Raw genomic sequence first — 20,587 nt, 5'->3', positions numbered from 1 at the left:
AGCCTCACAGAACCCACCCGAGGCCAATGTTCAGATGAATGTCACACAGTGTAAGATCATGTGATAGAAATAAGTTATACCCGTGAATCGAAAGGTAGCAGCACATGCTCGGCCTCTCTGGAAATCAGTGAAACACAGATTTAGCCAGCAGTGCGTTATCACCACAGCAAACATCTCGAGGTCCCGTCACACCCAAAGGTGGTGAGGAGGTGGGAAAACAGGAAGAGGGAGGTGGGAATGCGCATTGGCACCTACACTCTGAAGAGCAGTTTGGTGGTTTTTGGCAAAGTTGAAGAGGCATCTCCTTCCATTCAGCAGTTCTCTGGCTCTGCACCCCTTACTTCTGAGGAGGCGGTATTTGAGTTCTGCTTGAGCAAGGGGAAGGTACTTCTTGGCAATGCTTGTGGCCAGTAAATGGCCATCAGATCCAAAGAACAGAAAGCCCCCAACTCCCAAGTGATTTTGACAAGATATTGAACTTTGTGCTCCCTAAACCAAAAAAAGGGGCTTCTCAGGTGGCTCAGGGGTAAAGAATCTGCCTACCAGTGCAGGAGACGAAAGAGATGTGGGTTCAATCCCTGGGTTGAGAAGATCCCCTGGGGGAGGAAATGGAAACCCACTCCGGTATCCTTGCCTGGAAAAATCCCATGGACAGAGGAGCCTGGTGGGCTATAGTCCATAGGGTTGCAAAGAGTCAGACATGACTGAACACAGCATACAAACCAAAAAGATGCAGGTGAGCTTTCGACAGAGGCAGATTCTGTGCTTTGACAGTGTCGTCATTTTATCATAAGGCCTGAGGTCTCATGATGTGGTTGGCGCTGGGAGGGGCCACCTGCCTCTTCCTTTGTATGATACACTAGCATTCAGTAGGATCTTCTCCCAGAATGCCCAAGTGGCAAGAGTCTTTCTGATTGGACCAACTTGAGTCACATGCCAAGCCCCGAACCAGTCACCATGGACAGCAGATGCCCTGCCAATCAGCTTAGCCCACATCACCTGGTCCTGGAGCAGCAGATGGAGTCAGTGTCCCCCTGGCACCTGTGTCCCCAAATAGAAATCAAGGGCCGTTGGATAGGATAAAGAGAAAGCACGCACTGCAGTGGCATTCACGCATTTCCAGTAGCCTGCCTTGGGCGAAACAGCAACGACCAAAGGGGAGGAATAAACACCCCTTCTGGATCTTTCTGACGAATTAGACCAGAATGCCCCTTTTCTTCTCGTTAGGGTACTGCTTTCTCATTCCACGTTGCCATCTGAGCCTGGCAATTCAGAAGCCATTCCCCCGCCCAGCTCCTGCCATCTGGTACAGACTTGTAGAGACGTGAGCACTGGTGTTTGAGCCCCCCACCCCTCCCTCGTCATGTTCTAGAACACGCTGTGGGAGGAGGGGAGCACACCCCTCATGACCAGCCCCAGCTGTGCCGGGGCCCCTGGCGCACTCCGATTCTTTTCATTCTTCTCCTCCAACAAAACTGGATAGAGGAGGTCAGCTGGGGACCCAGACTGCTTGGCTGGCAGCCACCCTGCTTGGGCAGCCACCCTTACTTGGGCCAGGTGGGGGGCTCGGTGCCATGATGCCCACTGTGGCAGGACGCCTGGGGCGTTGGTGGAGGCTGGAGCATCCCCCAGACACAGGAGGGTGGAAAGACAACTGCTGAGCATTTGGGCATCCCTGACAGAGACTCGCTGCTGGTGTGTAAAGGGGTGTGTGTGAGAGAGCGAGCGAGCTAGGGAAAGAGGAAGAGAGACAAAGAGAGATTTTTTTCCCTGATGTGGTTTTAGGGCCACAAAGACCTGAGAGCTGGTGTTTTTCTGTGAAATAATCCTCTCCCCTCCCTCTTTCCATCACCCGGTTTTGATCTGCTTTTAGCCTCTTGCCCTGAAACCCACACGCCAGCCTCCAGCTGCCTGCCCGCCATCTGCCTTTGGATGTCACCCCGACACGTCGAACCTGGCATGTCCAGACTGACTTCCTGACCCTGTGCCTCCCTCCCAGGCACCTCTCACAGTCTTCCCTTCAGCGGTTGCAGTCGCTCGGGCCAAAACCTGAATGTCTTGTTTTCTTTCTTCCTTTCACACTCTGCATTGAGTCCATCAGCAAATCCCATCAACTCTCCCTTCAAAATAGAGCAGAACCCCCTGGCACCATCACCGGTATCTAAGCCTCCTGGGGTCCACTCTCACCTGCCCCAGCTTTCTCCTCTCTGGCCTCCCTGCCTCCCACCTCGCCCCACGAGGGTCTATTCTCACAGCAACCAGAGACATGCTATCAACCTTCATCAGATCCTGACCCACCACTCTCACTCAGGGTGGGGGCTCCCACAGGCACCTCAGGGTCCTAACAGTCTGCCCCTCTCTCCCTCACCTCCTGACACCTCACCTCCTGTTCTCACCTTCAGTCACTTCCTTCCTTCCTGTTCCTCAAGTGAAAAGTGAAAGTGAAAGTCATTCAGTCGTGTCCTGCTCTTTGCGAGCCCCTGGACTATACAGTCCATGGAATTCTCCAGGCCAGAATACTGGAGTGGGTAGCCTTTCCCTTCTCCAGGGGATCTTCCCAACCCAGGGATCGAACCCAGGTCTCCCGCATTGCAGGTGGATTCTTTACCAGCTGAGCCACCAGGGAAGCCCAAGAATACTGGAGTGGGTAGCCTATCCCTTCTCCAGTGGAACTTCCTGACCCAGAAATTGAGCCAGGGTCTCCTGCATTACCAGCAGATTCTTTACCAGTTGAGCTACCAGGGAAGCCTCCTGTTCCTGAAACCATCCAAGTAACTCTTGGCCCATTCCCATCTCGGGGCCTTGGCACTTTTTCCTTCTCTGGAGACTCCCTCCCCTCACATCTGCATGGCTGTCACTCACTTTCCTGAGACCATCATTCAGGTATCACCTCCTCAGGGAAGCCCTCCTTGATTACCCATCCAGCAGGGGTTCCCCTTCCTCCTTTATCCCCTCACCCTGCTTTTTTAAGTCAGAGTCCTTGTTGCCACTTCACATACATTTGAACACTGACTGTCCAATTTCCCTTGTGAAGTTACATCCCCTGCCCGCTTCCGGTTCTCCTTGCCCTGGTTCCTGCTTTATCCGCCTCCGTGGTCCTTTCACTGCTGAGGGTGCACTTTGCCACTGATGTGGCTGCTTGTGGCCCTTCTAGACTGTCAGCTCCCTGGAAGCAGGGCCGTGTGGTCTGTCCTCCCCTGCGTGCCCGTGCTGGACACGGGCTGCCCTGTAGTAGCTGCTCATTGAGTGCTGCAGGACGAGTGGGTGAATCTATATTCCGTCCAGACCCAGATGGCCCACTTCCAACCCTCTGGCCCGTTTTCTATGCTCCGTTCTCCTCTCCCGCATCTCTCCTCCCCACCCCCGCTCCTGCCATCTCAGCCGCCCCTGCACAGAGGAGAAAAGACTTAGCTTCTTCCTGGGATGCCTGCGGCCCCGGTGCAGCTGTCGGGCCGTCACAATGGCCGCCTTCTCTTGGCTTGGCCTTCCTCCTGGCTTTGCTCCCTGCTCTCTTCCTCTCCCCCGAGTGCGCACACAGCTCTCTTCTTCCCTCCGTCCAGATGCCCCCTCCACCCCCTTGCCCGCCCCTTCTCCAGCCTGTGGGGGGACAGCAGAGCATCTCCGTTTGCCCCGGGAAGGAGGCCCCCCTTAAGAAGCAGGGCGGCCTTGCCTCAGGAGGCCCTGTAACCCACCTTCCCCACCATAAAAGCCGGCCATCGGTGGGGGTAGGGCAGCCTCGCCCAGGGCATCCTTAGGGGGTACACATGCATCCCGGTCACATTCACCTTCAAGCAGCCTCTATCTCTGGGAGATGGTGAAGGACAGGGAGGCCTGGCGTGCTTCAGTCCATGGGGTGGCAAAGAGCCGGACACGACTTAGCAACTGAACAACAGTCTTTTTTTTTAAAACTCCAGTGTAATAGACACTCCCTTCTTCCAAGACCTTCAGACTTCAAAACATACTTCAAAACACGGGTGCAGGAATCCAGAGACTGAGGCTCTGCTTCTGACTCCTATGTGACCTTGAGCTGAGACCTGCCCCCTCTGGGCCTCAGTTTCCCCATCAGAGCAGGGGAGCTGCCAGGTCCCTGTATAATTTACTCGGTCCCTTTGCTGTGATTCCGCCCTCAGGGTCATGGGACCAGTGCCCACAGACTTGGGAGGAGAGCTGCCCCAGGCCACTGGAGGAAAGAGGAGGCAGATGGCCACACTTCTCCTCGACTTTTCAGAAACTGGGTGGGAGGTGGGTGGGGCAAGATTTCTACACTTGGAGCTCCCTGTGTCCCAGCCCGTTAGCCCGAATATTCATTTCCTGTGGCTGCTGTAACAAAAGTGCCACAGCCTGAGTGGCTTCAAATCAGAAATGTATTCTCTCACAGTTCTGGTGGCCAGAAGTTCAAGCTCACATGTCAGCAGGGCCCGGGTCCCTCTAAAGCCTCCCCGGGAGGATCCTTCCTTGCCACTTCCGGCTTCCGGTGGGTGCCAGCAAGCCCTGGCATTCCTTGGCTTGTAGCTGCATCCATCCTGTGTCTGCTTCCCTGTTGCCACGGCCACCTCCATGCGGACCCTCTCTTCACGTGGCCTTGTCCTCTCTGTGCGTCCGCGCCCAAATTTCCCTCTTCTCTAAGGACCCCAGTCTCCAGATGAGAGCCCACCCTAATCCACGGTGACCTCATCTTAACTTGATGACATCTGCGGAGACCATATTTCAAAATAGAGTCCCCTTCACGAGAACCCAGGGTTAGAGCTCAAACATGTATTTTGGGGGACCACAGTCCAACCCACAGGGTTGGGTTCTTTCCCACAGACCACTTTATTTAATCCTCATGGATGCGTTAACGTCCATTTGGGCTGCAGTCTTAACGTCCAGCTGGAGCAAACTGCAGGCCACCAGGGATGCTCAGAAGCCAGCTGCTTCTGCCACCTGGGCCGTGGGCCTAAGCCCCAGGCCGTGTGTCACCCGGCCAGGCAGCAACACGCAGAGGTCACTCAGCCAACCTCGGAAGTCAAAATAGAAAAGAAAGTGTTAGTCGCTGAGTCATGTCTGACTCTGTGACCCCATGGGCTGTAGCCCACCAGGCTCCTCTATCCATGGGATTTCCCAGGCAAGAATACTGGAGTGGGTTGCCATTTCCTTCTCCAGGGGATATTCCCGGCCCAGGGATCGAACCTGGGTCTCCCACAGTGCAGGCAGCTTCTTTACTGTCTGAGCCACCAGGGAAGCCCCAGTGAAAACACCGTGAGAGGAAGGGTGACTGTGGTGGATGAATGTATTAACTCTGTCCACCGAGAGCCTCAAGGGGCCACAAGGGAGTTTGCAGGGTGTGACCTTTGCAGGCGCCTCCCCAGCCCCAACTGCCAGTCCCCTGGACGTTCTGGAGGGGTTCAGACTAGAGCCAATATGGTAGCCACTCACCACCAGGAGCTACTTAACTTTGTATTAATTAAAAATAAACCAGACTTTAAATCCCATTTCTCCATCACGCTAGCCGCGTTTGAAGTGCCTCTGTAGACACACGTAGGTGCCAGATGGGATGGTGCAGATTACAGACTGTTTCCATCACTTCACAGTGCTCTATTGGTCTGGAGAGCCTCAGAATAGAGTGTAACTCAAGCAAAATCTCTCTGGGAGGAGGGCACAAGCCTTTGGGAATATGATCATTACAACAACAGAAGTAGAAATAAAACCAAAAACTGCAGGTGGTTCCGATGCAGCGTTCACCATGCCCAGACCTCCATCCTCACACAAGCCTGTGATACAGCTGTGCCCCTCCTACTGCTGTAGGGCTCCCCTGGACCCCGGGCCTGGGGCTCCAGTTTTTGTACCTGCCTCTCCAAGCCTTTGCAGCCATCTGTGGCTGTGTCATAGGTCAGGGTCAGAACCAGCCACACAGGAGGCTCCATCCTGGAGCCGGTGGGTCCCACCTGTCCACAAGAAGACAGGTTCTTATTTTCTCAGCATCTGGCACATCTGATTTGTTGGAAGTGCGATATCTAGGTTTTTACTGAAATTGCCAAGATTTCTAATGTGGATTATTCATTCTATTTTCTAAAAAAAATTAAAAACACCAGGCAGGCCCACAGCAAACATAACGTGTGCGATGGATTCAACCCACAGGACACCATGTTTGCAAACTTTTTTCTAACGTGGTTCTCAAGGGGGCACACCTCCCAGCAGGGCTTAACATCTGTGGATGCATTTCCGGTGGTGATAAAAGTGGAGAAATGCTGCTGGCTTCCGGGACCAGCGATCTTTGATGTCCTGCTCTGCACAGGAGAAACCCGTGTAGCCCCTGAATTGTCTTGCATTCCACATGGCTTCTCAGTCTTCCACCAAATCATCATGTGAGTGGACTCTTTGATATTTATTGTTCTTTGAGCCTTGTCTGTAAGTTCATTTTATATAAAAACACTGAAAGGGTTTCTGCAGTTTTAATCCATTCTGAATTTTCCAGGAATGTGAGGATAAGTCAGTGGGGTGTATATTATACGTGAATGCAGAGCTTTTTGCAGAGTTTTTCCCCGTTGCTGGCTGTCTCACCGACGGCAGGGCCGCGTCAAGCGTGTGACGCAGTCCCGCCCAGTTTACAAGCGCGCCTGTCACGCCCCCCCGCCCCCCCCCCCCGAATCTAGGTTCACACGTCTCGCTGCTCCGTCCTGTCTCCTTGATGGATGTGATCGGAAATTCATGCTGAAATGTCTCTTTATTATAAACTGACTTCCTTTTTTTCTTGTGGATTGTGATTGGAACATTATATTGATTTTTTTTTTTTTTAAATGATGTGTGTCTGTTGCTTTTGTTGCCTAGAAGTTTCCCTACAGGAAAATAAGGGAGCGTTACAAAATGTTTGTCACAGAAGTGGGGCATCAGTCTAATGGTGTGGCAAACAGCTCTTTGAAGGATCAGCTTAGTGTCAGATTCCTCCAAGATGATAATTAAATATCCATTGATCGATAGTCTTCCCGGGCCACCTTCTAAGGGTTTCTTATGGATTTCCTGTGCCTCCTTTGTCCCGTTCTTTGGGACAAAACCATCGTTTATGGCTGATTCATGTTGAGGTTTGACAGAAAACAACAAAATTCTGTAAAGCAATTTTCCTTCAATAAAAAAATTAATTTAAAAAAACGTAGTTTTTTTTTTTTAATTTTATTGAAGGATAGTTGATTTACAATGTTGCATTAATTTCTTCTGCAAAGTGACTCAGTTACACATACATCTCCTTTTCCGTTATGGTTTGTCACGGATATTGAATACAGTGGGGCCTGGTTGCTTATCCATGCTCCATATGACAGTTTGCCTCTGTGGATCCCAAGCTCTCCTTCCTCCTCGCCTGACCCCCTTGGCAACCACAAGTCTCTTCTCTATAGCTGAGAGTCTGTTTTTGTTTCGTAGTCATGTTGATTTGTATCAGGTTTTAGATTCCACGTGTAAGTGATACCGTGTGATACTTGTCTTTCTGACTTCACCCCATAGGATAGTCTGTAGGTCTGTCCACGTAGCTGCAAGTGGCATGATTTCATTCTTCCTTATGGCTGAGTAATATCCTGCTGTGTGTGTGTTCCACGTCTTCTTTATCCATTCATCTGTCGACGGGCATTTAGGTTGCCTCCACATCTTGGCTGTTGTAAATAATGCTGCTGTGAACGTAAGGGTGCATGTATCTTTTTGAATTAGAGTTTCTTCTGGGTATATGCCCGGGAGTGGGACTGCTGAATCATATGGCAACTCTATTTTTAGTTGTCTGAGAAACCTCCATACTGTTTGCCATGGCGGCGGCTGTACCAATTCACATTCCCTCCAACAGTGTGGGAGGGCTCCCTTTCCTCCACACCCTCTCCAGCATGTGTTACTTGTAGACTTCTTTTTCTGTTAATTCTGGCTGCACTGGGTCTTCTTGCTGGCTTTCCTCTAGTTGTGGCACACGGGCTCTAGAGCTCGAGCACTCAGTAGTGGCAGCGTGAGGGCTTAGTTGCCCCGCAACGAATCCGCGTGCCCTGCATTGGAAGGCAGATTCGGAACCACTGGACCACCAAGAGGGTCCATTTGCAGATTTCTTAATGATGGCCATTTTGACTGGTGTGAGGTGGTGGAGGGGACAACGGAGGATGACACGGTTGGACGCATCACCAACTCTATGGACATGAGTTTGAGCAAGCTCCGGGAGTTGGTGATGGACAGGGAAGCTTGGAGTGCTACAGCACATGGGGTCCCAAAGAGTCAGACACGACTGAGCAACTGAACTGAGGTGATACCTCATTGTAATTTTGGCTTGCGTTTCTCTACTAATTAGTAACGTTGAACATCTTTTCATGTGCCAGTTGGCCATCTATAAGTCTCCTTTGGAGAAATGTCAGTTTAGGTCTTCAGCCCATTTTTCAGTTGGGTTGTTGGTTTTTGTTGTCGAGTTACATGAGCTGTCTGTATGTTTCGGAGATTGAGCTCTTGTCGGTCCCATCATTTGCCTATATTTTCTTCCATTTCATAGATTGTCTTTTCATTCTCTTTGTGGTTTCTTTTGCTGTGCAAAAGCTTGCAAGTTTGATTACTCTCATTTGTTTATTTTGGGTTTTATTTTGATTGCCTTGGGAGACTGACTTAAGAAAACATTGGTATGATTTGTGTCAGAGAATGAGGACAAAACCATGCTTTAAAAGGACCAGAAGGGAATTCCCTAGTGGTCCACTGGTTAGGACTCTACTTCCACTGAGGGGGCATGGGTTTGCTCCCTGGTCAGGGAACTAATATCCTGCATGCCTTGGCATACATGCATAAATAAATAAATGCATGCATGTATGTGTTAGTCGCTCAGTCATGTCTGACTCTGTGACCCCATGAACTGTAGCCCACCAAGTTCTTCTGTCCATGGAATTCTCCAGGCAAGAATACTGGATTGGGTAGCCATTCCCTTCTCCAGGGGATCTTCCCAACCCAGGGATTGAACCTGGGTCTTGTGCATTGCAGGCAGCTTCTTTGCTATCTGAGCCACCAGGGAAGCCCAAATGCATACATATTTGCAGATACAGCTCGTCCGAATGGCATTAAAACCTGGCCCCAGCGCTGGCTAATGTGTGCGTGGCACCAAGGGGAGGGGGACGGGCTCCATCCCAGACTAATGAAATTTCCAGGGAACAGATGGCCCCAGTCCCCATTTGCTGAAGCTGCATGACTCTCTCAGGAAGTGGGTGGCTGAGGCCAGCATTTAATTGGAGGCCCAAGCAGCCCGTGCTCCATGCGTCGGCCAGAGCCTCGGGGTCATCTGCAGCCCAGCCGTGACCTCACCAAAAGCAGACAGGCAGAACACGGGCTGGTAAAGAGGCATGTAAACAGCAGCCCCAGCCCTCCTTCCCTCCGGGTGTCTGCTTGTCCTGCTTCTCCCCAGCAATTTGCCATTCCTCCTCCCCACCTAGCAAGCTAGAGGAGGCTTTGAAAATGGACGTGTGATCATGTCACTCCCTGCTCCCAACTCTCCACTGGCTGCCCACTGCTCTAAGAATAAACTCACAGCTCCTTGGCCTCTACACCTCCCTGTCCACTTCTACCCCTCTCTCTCTTGCTTTCTCGCCGCATTCAGGCCACCTGGGCCTCTCTGCTGCTCCTCAAACAGTCCCAGGTCAGACCCGCCCCAGGGCCTTTGCACTTCCGGTGGCCACAGCTAACTCCTCGCCATCTCTCTCTATTCCTTGTGGTCTCCTTCCATCTCCAGCGTTCCTGCTGCTTTCCTGACCTCCCTGTGTCAGTGAGTCCTCTCCACCCCAACTACCCTCGACCCAGAGAGCCTGCTTCTGTTCTTCAAAGGACTTAGCCGCCTTTAAATTATCTCGGGTGGTCTTTTGTTGTTGTAATTGTTGTTTTCTCATGGAAAATCGAAATACTCATTTTCCTGACACATGGTTGTGTTTTGAACGATAATTCAGAATGTGGATTATACACCACTTGTGACATGTGTTTTTCAAGAATAATTTACATGCTCAAACTTGCTTTAAGAGTCTTTGCTAAACGTTCATCAGCACTGAGCTGATGTCAGTGAAGCATTTCTCAGGCTTTCATGGAGATCTGAGTCAAATGGAAAAATCAAAGAATCCCCTGTAGACTCTACATGAGGTTGTTGCATCTTACTACCGGAAGCCCTGTGGAAATGTGTGTAATGCCTTTGTGTGAAGCTGTGATAATTTTCTGGTGCTTTACACAACAATATGGATATTAAAAGTTTTACATTTGCTTAAAAGAGGGGAAAATTACTGATTTGTTTTCTCAGATCAGAGTAGGATTTTGGTTGGTTTTGTTGGTGGTGGTGGGGTGGTGGTTGTTTTATAAAGCAGAATAAATCTTTATTACCCAAGAGTCTTGAAAGCTAGATCATATAAAGGTACCTCTGTGAGTGTGTTCATGGTGAAAGAAATCAGGTAAAATAATGTTATCCTTGAACTGACAATCGTTTGTAACCCGTATCTCAGGTGTTTTGAACTTATTTCTCACCTGTTTTGTTCATTGCTATATCTAAGAACAGTTTCTGGCAGGTGCTGCTGCTGCTGCTGCTAAGTCGCTTCGGTCGTGCCTGACTCTGTGCGAGAACAGAGTCAGGCAGGTTTCTGGCAGGTGTTAGGTACCCAATAAAAATTTGAGTGAATGGATGAGTCTTAGGTGTTAGGCTTGAAGTAAGCAGAAAATGAAAATAAAATGGAATTTTGATTACTCTCTGACTTTCCCAGCATTAAGAAATGTAATTGAAATTAGTTCAGGCAAATTTGGCTGAGTTTCGGTGCTCAAACATTGTCATCAGAACCCTGTCTTTTTGCTGCTTGGATTTACTTTCATTTGGGTTGGTTTTATTCTTAGGAAGGTATGCCTTTTGATGTCAAGACCCCCTTCCCCCCAACCCCCACGCCCTGCCCCCACGTCCCATCTTACCAGGGGAGTGACCCTGACTGAAAGAGAGGACCTCTTTCTGATGCTCCAGTGAAAGTCTCAGGGGACGCTTTCATTGGCTCAGCTAGGGTCATATGTCCCTCCATCACCCAGTCACAGAGGCCAGGGGAGATGGGCTACCCTGATTGACCAGGCCCAGATCATGTGCTCAGCTCAGGAGCTGGGAGCTAGAGAAAGCCTCACTTGGAACAGGTGTCACTGAGAGAGGGAAAATGTTGGTTCCTTCAGAAGCACAGTCACCAAAAGACAGGAGAATTGGTGCTGGGCAGATAAATAAAACAGAGGTCTGCTCCAGAAACCCAAATCCAGGTTCCGCTTCAAGAGGCAAGTGGAAAGAAGGCCTTTCCCCCGGCCCCCAGTTCTCTCTGCTTCCAGCCCAGGATGCCTCCTTCATACACAATCAGGCCTCCACCTTCCTCATGAATTTTCCCATAGCTCTCAGCTCAGCACGATCCCATCTCTGGCATCCAGAACTTTTACAGCATCAATTTATCACTTCGTGCAGCAATCTACATTTAGTATCTTTTCAAAAGCAGAAGAAGGAGATTCATGTAACCTTGCAAGCAGCCCAAAGTTAAAAGGATCCAGTTACAGAAGATTAGAAATGTCCCAGCCCTAAGAGCTTTGGAGCTCTGGGTCTATTTAATGTATTTCTTCCTGGCCCTGCCACCTCAGCCAATTTGTCTGCCAAAAAAGCAAAAGACTTGAGCCTGTGGCATTTTACATCTAATATTTACGGCATTCTAGAGTTTGCAAAAGCTCTTCCTTCTCATTTATCACTTGTTCCTCAGTCGACCCCAGCTCTACCCCCAGAAGGTTAGTGGGTTTGTTCTACTCTGCCCCAAAAGCCAAATCACAGATGGCTCTGGTCTCACAACTCAGGGTCCTTCTCCTGGTAGCGGGAATGGGATGGAAGTGTGGCCAGGGCCAGCTCAGTCTCTATTCTGCACCCTTAGGACCAAATTTGGGTCTCGCAACGTGTCAGCCAGCAGCCCGAGTCCACACTCTAACCCTAAATTTATTGTGCTTGAATTACAAGATGTTTTTTTAAAATGTGGGAGTTTTACCCCAAAATCCAGATTTCCAAGCTTTAAAAAAAAAATTAATAAGATGATGATCTTACCAATATTAGCAACATTCCTGAATTATAAGTGTCAGCAGCCCACAGGGGTCTGTCGACTATTTTTATAAATAAAATTTTATTCAAACACAGTCATTCCCATTCATTTATGTATCGTTGGTGGCTGCTTTTATTCTGCAGCGGCAGTGTTGATTCTGCAACAGGGACCAGAGACCACAGAGCTGAAAAATATTTTCAGTCTGACTCTTTGCAGAAACGGTTTGCTGACCCCCGGGGTGGCAGTAGCCAGCTGTGTTTGTGTCACAGCTGTCCCCAGTATTTTAGAATACAGGTCCAGGTGCGGGCAACCCACTCCGGTATTCTTGCCTGGGAAATCCCAGGGACAGAGGAGCCCAGCGGGCTACAGTCAATGGGGTCGCACAGAGTCAGACACGACTCGGCAACTAAACAACAGCTGATGTTGCTGTTTAGGGCACTGCTGCTGCTGCTAAGTCGCTTCAGTCGTGTCCGACTCTGTGTGACCCCATAGACGGCAGCCCACCAGGCTCCTCCGTCCCTGGGATTCTCCAGGCAAGCACATCAGTCCCCAAATAACAGTCATTTAGGGATAAGAAGTGCTGATTTCTCTCTCATTTGACAGCTTGGCATCACAGCCCCGGGATGATATGGCACACAGGATTCTTACCCAGGCTCCTATCACCTAGCCCCGCTGCCCTGGGGAACTAGCCTTGTCCAAAATGACTGCCCACGTCCACAGCCAGCCAGCCAGCAGGAAGTAGAAGATGCAGGAGAAGCATTCCTGCTTCCTGTAGGGCCTTCACGAGAACTCGCACACCACGCCATCCACCAAAGGTTGGTCCTGGCCACATCTACCCTCGAGGGAGGCTGAGCCTGTCGGCTCCGTCCTGGCAGCCTTGTGCCAGCTAGCAGCTGGGTTAATGGAGAAGGAGCACGTGGACACTGGGCAACACAACAGATGCTGTGACATCTCATCGGCAGGGCCTGAATCTCCATTCACAGCACACTTCTCCTTCTCTTATTCCTGGTCCATTGCATTCATTCACAGGAGCACCAGAATCTCGTTTGCATTTATGTGCCCTGTTGTAAACAGTGTACATTCTCTCCCAGGGGAGAGGAAGAAAGGGAGCTGGTGAACGCCAAGGGCAGAGGAAAGGTTGCTGCAAGGAGTCGCACCCAGTGTCCCCTTTTGGTATAAACGACGTGCATGCTCAGTCGCGTCTGACTCTTGGCAGCCCCAGGGACTGTAGCCCACTGGGCTCCTCTGTCCGTGGGATTTTTCAGGCAAAAATACTGGAGTGGATTCCCATTTCCTCCTCCAGGGACTCTTCCTGACCCAGGGATCGAATGAGAGTCTCCCGCATCTCTTGCATTGGCAGGCAGATTCTTTACTAGTGATTGGGAAATAATTAGGCCAAATCCGCTTGAAGGATCCCCTGCAAAGCACCTCCCCAGCCTATCAGGTGAGAGATGCCCCCGTCTTCAGTGACTGGGGCCACGGCCCTGCCAAGATGCGGGACAGGGCAGTAGCCAAAAGCCAGGCTGGAGATGACCACCCAGGTTTCAGTCTCAGCTCTGCCACCTGGGGCGGCCATAGGGGACTTCATCGCTCTGTGCCTCAGTTTCTCCAGCTGGTTTGCCAACAGTTTCTGTCCCCCAACTGTAAAATGGGGACAGAAATAATATCTGCCTTGTTGGGTTGTTGCAGAACGCCATCACTGTCCAACTCAATGGTTTTCAAAGTGTGCCCCAGGAACCCTGGGCGCCAAACCATTTTCATGATAATCCCAAGACATCATTCGCCTTTTAACATGCGTTTTCTTCATGTGTACAGTGTGTCTAGTGGGTACACAGCAGACCCGCCACCTCTAAAAAGGGTGTGGAAAGACTCCCCTCCTTTCTGTGCGAGGTTGGGTTTTTCACGAAACAAAACAGAACAAATGACAACACATCGACTGCAGACAGTAACAGATGTCTTCTGTTACACCAGACCCTCAAAGACCCCTTAAAGGGCTTCCCTGAGCTCAGATGGTAAAGAATCCACCGGCAGTGTGGGAGACCTGGGTTCGATCCCTGGGTTGGGAAGATCCCCTGGAGAAGGGAAAGGCTACCCACTCCAGTGTTCTGGCCTGGAGAATTCCATGGACTGTACAGTCCACGGGGTTGCAAAAAGTTGGACGTGACTGAGCGACTTTCACTTTCAAAGAGATTTGCAAAACTTCCGAAACAGTCCAGCTCTTCTCGCTAATTTTATTTTTTGGGGGGAAAATATGTTTATTTGTAATTTTGAAATATATATACCAACAAGCAGAGAAGGCCATGGCAACCCACTCCAGTACTCTTGCCTGGAAAATCCCATGGACAGAGGAACCTAGCAGGCTGCAGTCCATGGGGTTGTGAAGAGTCAGACACAACTGAGCAACTTCACTTTCACTTTTCACTTTCATGCATTGGAGAAGGAAATGGCAACCCACTCCAGTATTCTTGCCTGGAGAATCCCAGGGACGGGGGAGCCTGGTGGGCTGCCATCTATGGGGTCACACAGAGTTGGACACAACTGAAGCGACTTAGCAGCAGCAGATACCAACAAGTAGGTTTATTATTACTGTTTTTACATGAATGTATGTGCTTTAAATTTCTCAGTGTTAATTTCTAGTATGAGTATGATAACTATCACCAGGTATAACCAATGTAAACGAATTCACATCCTCAATAGCTCTTAAGATTCTGAAGGGACCCTGACGTGACCACTGTTGACCAGCACTGGCCTGGGGACCTTCTTCGGTTTTGCAAAGCACCCCACAGGGAAGCCCTGCTCCACATGGATGAAAGAGATCCCAGTTCAACCCATCAGATGCCACAAATCAAATAGAAAGACAACAGTCTAACAATTCCATCTGCTATTCTGCTCAAAGACAGTGCACCCTGGGCACCAGGCAACAGGAATCCGCTAGCCTCTCAGCCAGACAAGATTCCCGAAGGCCTCCCCTCCCCCGGGCCTTCATTGGTTCCATCAATTCATCATTCACTCCACAGATGTTCACTGATGTCGCCTTCGTGCTTGGCAAACTCGGTTCTTGATGTAGAGATATGGTGAGAACAAGGCAGGCAGAAACCCCTGCCCTCACGGAGCAGGTGTTCTAGTTGGGTGAGCGGGTGGGAAAAGCCAGAGGACAAATTTGTCAGGTGGTGCTAAGTACCGTGGAGAGACAAAGTCAGGAGAAGAGGGAGAGCCGGAGTAGGGAGAGGCCATCTCAGTAGGATGTTTGGACACCTACCAGAAGGTAACACGGGAGCAGTTCGCCTGGGAAAGGGGAGGGAGTGATCCACGCAGGCATCTGAAAACGAGGCTTCCTTCAAAGGAAACAGCAGGGGCAAAGTCCCTGAGGCAGAAATGAGCTTCCGGGGCTGGGAGGACGGGAGGAGGCGCCACAGTGGGAGCAGAATGGGCCAAAGCCAAGGGGAGAGGTGAGGTCAGGGAGGGGGCAGGAGGCATATCACGGGGGACCTTGTGGATCATGACAAGGACTCTGAGTCTTAGTTCAAGGGTGACGCGGAGCTGTTGAAGGGTTTGGAGCAGAACCGGGGCCCGGTCTGTGATTTAACAGAACCCTTCTGGCAACGGTGGAGGTTGGATGGAGGTTGGATAGGAAGGTTGGAGCTTGGAGGTTAGATGGGAGAGGCGCTGGGACCGGGGAGGAGGCCCCAGGGAGGTCCAGGCCAGAGAAGGTGGTGGCTTGGACCACGGTGGTCCCAGAGAGATTGGGAGGCGCTCAGTGCTGAGTGTGTTCAGACTATGGAGCCTCTGTGATGTATCATCAGTGTATCTGTGATGTATCAATGAAGGGGAGAGGACGGCTGGAGACCCCGGTGGGGGTGGTGGGGTGGCTGGAGGCATTTATCAGAATGTGGGGTGAGAGGCAGTTTTAGGGGAACCGACCAAAACTCCAGTTTGAGATGCCTGTTTGGCACCAAATGAACTGACCTGGAAGGAAAAAATTTTTAAGTTTTGTTAACCGTCCAGAGGATACATAAAAATGGCCAAACGTTACCATCTCACTGAGAGACGGATAAACACATGAAGTACGCTGGACCCAGATAAGCTTGTCTGTTTTGTTCACCGTTTCACCCCTCACAGAACAGTACACAGTAGATGTTCAATAAATACTTATCTAATTTTTTTTTTAAAAATGGCAAAAACATATGAAAGAGACACAGGCCAACTGGAATTTGGACAAGTCATGGAGGGCGAAGACCCGTTTGTGTTTTCCCAGACTCCTCGTGTGTGAAACGGGGTGGTTTGTCCTGGGAAGGATGGACTTTTCCAGGCTTCTACTTCATTTTGCACTGACCTTTCTGAGTCGCTCTGGCAAACGTCGTTATTGTCATTGGCTCGGCTCCGCACTCCCGCCCATCTCTGCTATCGTGTCATGCTTAGACGGTTTCTTTGTGCAGCATAAACATCCTTCCCCGAGCTCATTACTGGAGTCTCCAAGGAACCTTGTCATTTTCCAAGATGCTGTAGAATCTGGTTCCTAACAACTATTTTTGTTTCTCCAGGGACTTGAGTTCTCATCCTCCCGCCCCCATAAAGGAAAGTGAGCTATATTTTGGGAACTCACAGTTCCTTTTTTTGGAGTGCTCCCCCCTCTGCCAGACATGATTTCATTTGCTGCTGCTGCCCCCGTTTTATAGACGAAGTCACTGAGGCTCAGAGAGGAACACTCACTTGCCCGAGGAGGCAGGGCTCAAACCCAGAACTCTTAGGATTCTGAGAAAAAAACCAAGCTCTTCAAAGCCACACTCCACCCCAGTGTCCACCACCAGGAGACCCACACAACTTGTGAAACTGCCCAGCATAGAGTTCCTCCATCTCAGCACCGCCGATGCTTCGGAGGCAGATTGCTCTTGGTGGGGCGGTCCTATGCACTGGGGGTATTTAGCAGCATCCCTGGCCTCTGCCCACTAGATGCCAGCTGTGTGCCTCTCCCTTAGTTGTGACAAACAGAAATGACTCCAGACATTGCCAGTGTCCCCTGGAGGGCAGATCGCCCCTGCTGATCTGGTACACATTCCCCGTGCTCTGTACGTGGGCTCACATCACCAGCACCTCCGTGTAGCCTTTTTCCACCACGCAGCATTCACTCCTAGCCAATACTGTGATAAAAATCCCTTCTAATAAAACCTGTAGCTGCTGCTTTTCCAGCCCTCCCAGGAAAGGTGTGAGGCTTAAGACCCTGGACAGGGCAGCCTTACCCTGCCCGACCCGTGGGCCCTCCCCAAGTCCACTGACCCAGGCACCCTGTCAGAAGCTGTCACCGTGTGCCCATGCTAAGCCAGGTACCGGGCTGGGGCTGCAGCACCCAGAAAAGGCCCCTGCCTTGTGGACCCCACGTGCCTGGGGAGATGATGATAAACAGGGAAACAAACACACCTACAGGATAACCTCAGCACCGAGTGCCATGGAGAAGAGAAATAGGCTGGTGAGAGGGATGGGTGACCTTGGACAGCGATCAGAGACACCTTCTTAGGGTGAGGTGACATCTGATCTGTCACAGTGAGAAGGAGCCAGTCCATGTGAGAAGGAAGAAGGCTAGGATCTGAGGCAGAGAAGAGCAGGTGCACGTGTCCTGAGATGCAGTAAGTTCAAAGCGTTTTAAGGAACAACAGGTCCGGAGTGTTCAGAACAGAGTGGACAGTGGGGCGAGTGATGGGAGATGCAGAAGGTTGTAGGACGGGTCGGGGAGTCACTAGAGGAAAACGACTGGGATCTTGGGTTTAGAAGGGTCCTCTGGACACTTGGGGGTGTCTGGGTTAGAGGCCCCGAGTCCAGGTGGAGGCTGCTTCCTCTGTGTGCAAAGAAATGAGGATGGAGAAGCAAGATGCATTTCTCCTTTTGGACTAAATCATCCTGAAGGCCTTGCCTCTTTCATCTGGATTCCCAAGCCCTGCATCTGAGGGTTTAGATTGCGGCTCTTGAGCAACTGTCTCATGGAGGGTGTTACAGAAATCCAACCCTTTTTTCCACCTTTGAGTCTCCTAGCTCAAGATTCAAAATCCCAGGGCAGAGTCAGATTGGCCAACCTCAGCCATGCTCCCGCCCTTTGGTGGGGAAGGAGCATTTTGATGGACACTTGGGATCTTTGTATTTAGGAGGAATCAGTGGCTGTGGCTTTTCAGGGGTCACCTAAAAGAAGAATGTGTGTGTGTGTGTGTATTCATGCAAATGTATAGATATTGATCCATTGGCTCCAAATTACGAGGGAAACTACCCAATCAAAATGAGTAAATATTTAATGAGATGTTTATATTCGAATGTAAATAATGAAATGTAGCATGATCAACCAGTCCACTCCGGAATATTTTGACTCTTAGTTACTTATCGATTATCTCTAATGTAGGATGTGGGTGGAGATGGTGTGGGCTGAATGTATGTTCAGAGGCGCCAATGCCCTTGAAATAGCCCCGTCGACAGTTCCGCCCAGATGGCCCACCGTGGGGGACGCGAGGGTCCTGAAGGCGGGTGCTGTCAGTCCCTCTTGCTGCCACTTGCCAGGTGCTTAGGACATGCCAGGGACTGTTTTCTGTTCCATGCACATGTTGGTTTTCCCTACTCCACGTGACAGCAGGCAGTGGCTTAACTGTTATCCTTGTCCACTGAGACACAGCAAGGTGAAGCCACTTGCTGGAGGTGAGTGTTAGGAAGTAGCTGACCAGACAGTCTGGCTGCAGAGATGCCCCTGGGCTGCTTGTCTGTATCACCCCGGTGTCACCCCCAGCGAAGGGGAATGGCCACCTGGAGGCACAGAACAGTGGTGCCCCCGCTTTGGCTCAGTCTGACCCACTCTCCAGCACAGAGAATGACCCCGGATGCTGATTTTATCCCAGCTGCCCCAACCCTCCAGCTCCCCCGAATCCAAAGCGATGCCTCCGTCTGCGCTCCTGTGCCAGACTCACCACCAGCTCACTTCAGTCTCCGGTCGCCGCGAGACACAGCTTTCACAGACCACAAATGCGATCATTACGAGGCAATTTCAGTTAGATTCGGGGCTGGGAGAGATAACAGAAGGGCCTGGTTCTCCCATCAGACTCTGAATGGTTCCCCAGCAGCACTTAACTCAGACAAATGCAGAAAGCAGCAGCCAGAAGGGGAAGCGGGCCCTCAGCTTTGCAACCAGAGCTGCCTGCCCGGGCCTGCAGGACAGGAGAGAGCGCTGGGGAAGGACGTGGGGGGTAAGAATTCCCTCCAAGCGGGGAGGAGGAGGGTCTGGCTTCTGACATCTGTCTCTGCGGGGCCTCCCTTAGACACGGTATTAACAGCAAGAAGGGGACGGGTGCAGTGGTGCTGATGAAACTAACATTTAGTGGGCACTTGTTTCTAGGCGCTGTACACATATGAGTTCTCATGACCACCCACCAGGGGGATACTTGTTGTTGTCCCCGTTTTATAAATGGAGAGGCTGAGGCATGGAGAGAAACAACTTGCTCAAGATCACGCAGCGTTCAGTGTTGCAAAGTACCTCTGAGTCCCTTTAACATCCCTTCCTCTGAGACATCCTTGTCCTTATTGTTTACATCCGGGTTACGTTTGCCTTCATCTGGCCGCGTATCCGGAGTTCCCCACACCGTGAGTGTCCACATCCTCGTGGTCTGATCCACTTCTGCGATTCCATTGACATTCAACTCAGGGTTTCAATTTCAGCGCTTTAACCCTTCGTTTATTGGCTGCACTCTGGCCTCTGGTGGCCAGCTTTCTCCTTTTGATAATCCACTTTTGTAAAACGTCTTATAGCTGTGTCTCTGGGAGACAAGAAGGCGACACGACTACATGAATTGCTTTCTGTGCATGAAGTAAGGGGTGGGCAGTGAGCAGTCACTGACAGACTTTGCAGGAAGTGCTGTGACTGATCGTGATGAGCGTCTGTTATTCACACAGCAGTTTGTGGACACAGGAGCTTGTGGTGAGGTTTGAAGCTTGTACTTCATGCAGTTACAGTTATTATGCTGCCGTAACTGAATGTGAACCATGCTGTGGGACACTGTGTTTTTTGTTTTGTTCTTTGGAGTATAATTGCTTTACAATGGTGTGTTTCTGCTGGACAACGAAGTGAATCAGCTATATGGACACATATACGCCCTCCCTCGTGAGCCTCCCTCCCACCCCCGCACGCCCATCCCACCCCTCTCAGTCATCACAGAGCACCAGACTGAGCTCCCTGGGCTGTCCATCAGCTCCCCACTAGTTATCTAGTTTACACGTGGTAGTGTATATATGTCGATCCTAATCTCCCAGCTCATCCCACCTTCCCGTTGGTGGACGCTTGTGTCCACATGTCCACTCCCGGTGTCTGCATCTCTCTTCCTGCCCTGGAAATAGGTCCCATTTTTCTAGATTACACATATATGCATTAATATGTGGTATTATTTCTCTCTTTCTGACTTAGGTCTGTAGGACAGCGTCTAGGTCCATCCACATCTCTACAAATGACACAGTGTTGTTCCTTTGCATGGCTGAGTAATGTTCCGTTGTATGTACATACCACAACATCTGTGCGTATCAGG

General features: G+C 50.6%; 1 protein-coding gene and 1 long non-coding RNA gene across 11 annotated transcripts in view; one reads left to right on the top strand and one right to left on the bottom strand.

The window, feature by feature from the left end:
* SULF2 (sulfatase 2) overlaps positions 1-20,587 on the top strand; it is a 126,256-nt gene that overhangs the window by 57,073 nt on the left and 48,596 nt on the right. The window lies entirely within an intron of this gene.
* On the bottom strand, positions 14,911-20,197 carry LOC133259855 (uncharacterized). The gene is made up of 2 exons (XR_009740539.1): positions 15,304-20,197; positions 14,911-15,165 (listed from the first exon to the last, which is right to left on the bottom strand). It is a non-coding gene; the product is annotated as an uncharacterized LOC133259855 (long non-coding RNA).

This window comes from Bos javanicus, chromosome 13 (genome assembly GCF_032452875.1).
Source record: "Bos javanicus breed banteng chromosome 13, ARS-OSU_banteng_1.0, whole genome shotgun sequence".
NCBI lineage: Eukaryota > Metazoa > Chordata > Mammalia > Artiodactyla > Bovidae > Bos > Bos javanicus.
This window is presented reverse-complemented; position numbering and strand designations above follow the sequence as displayed.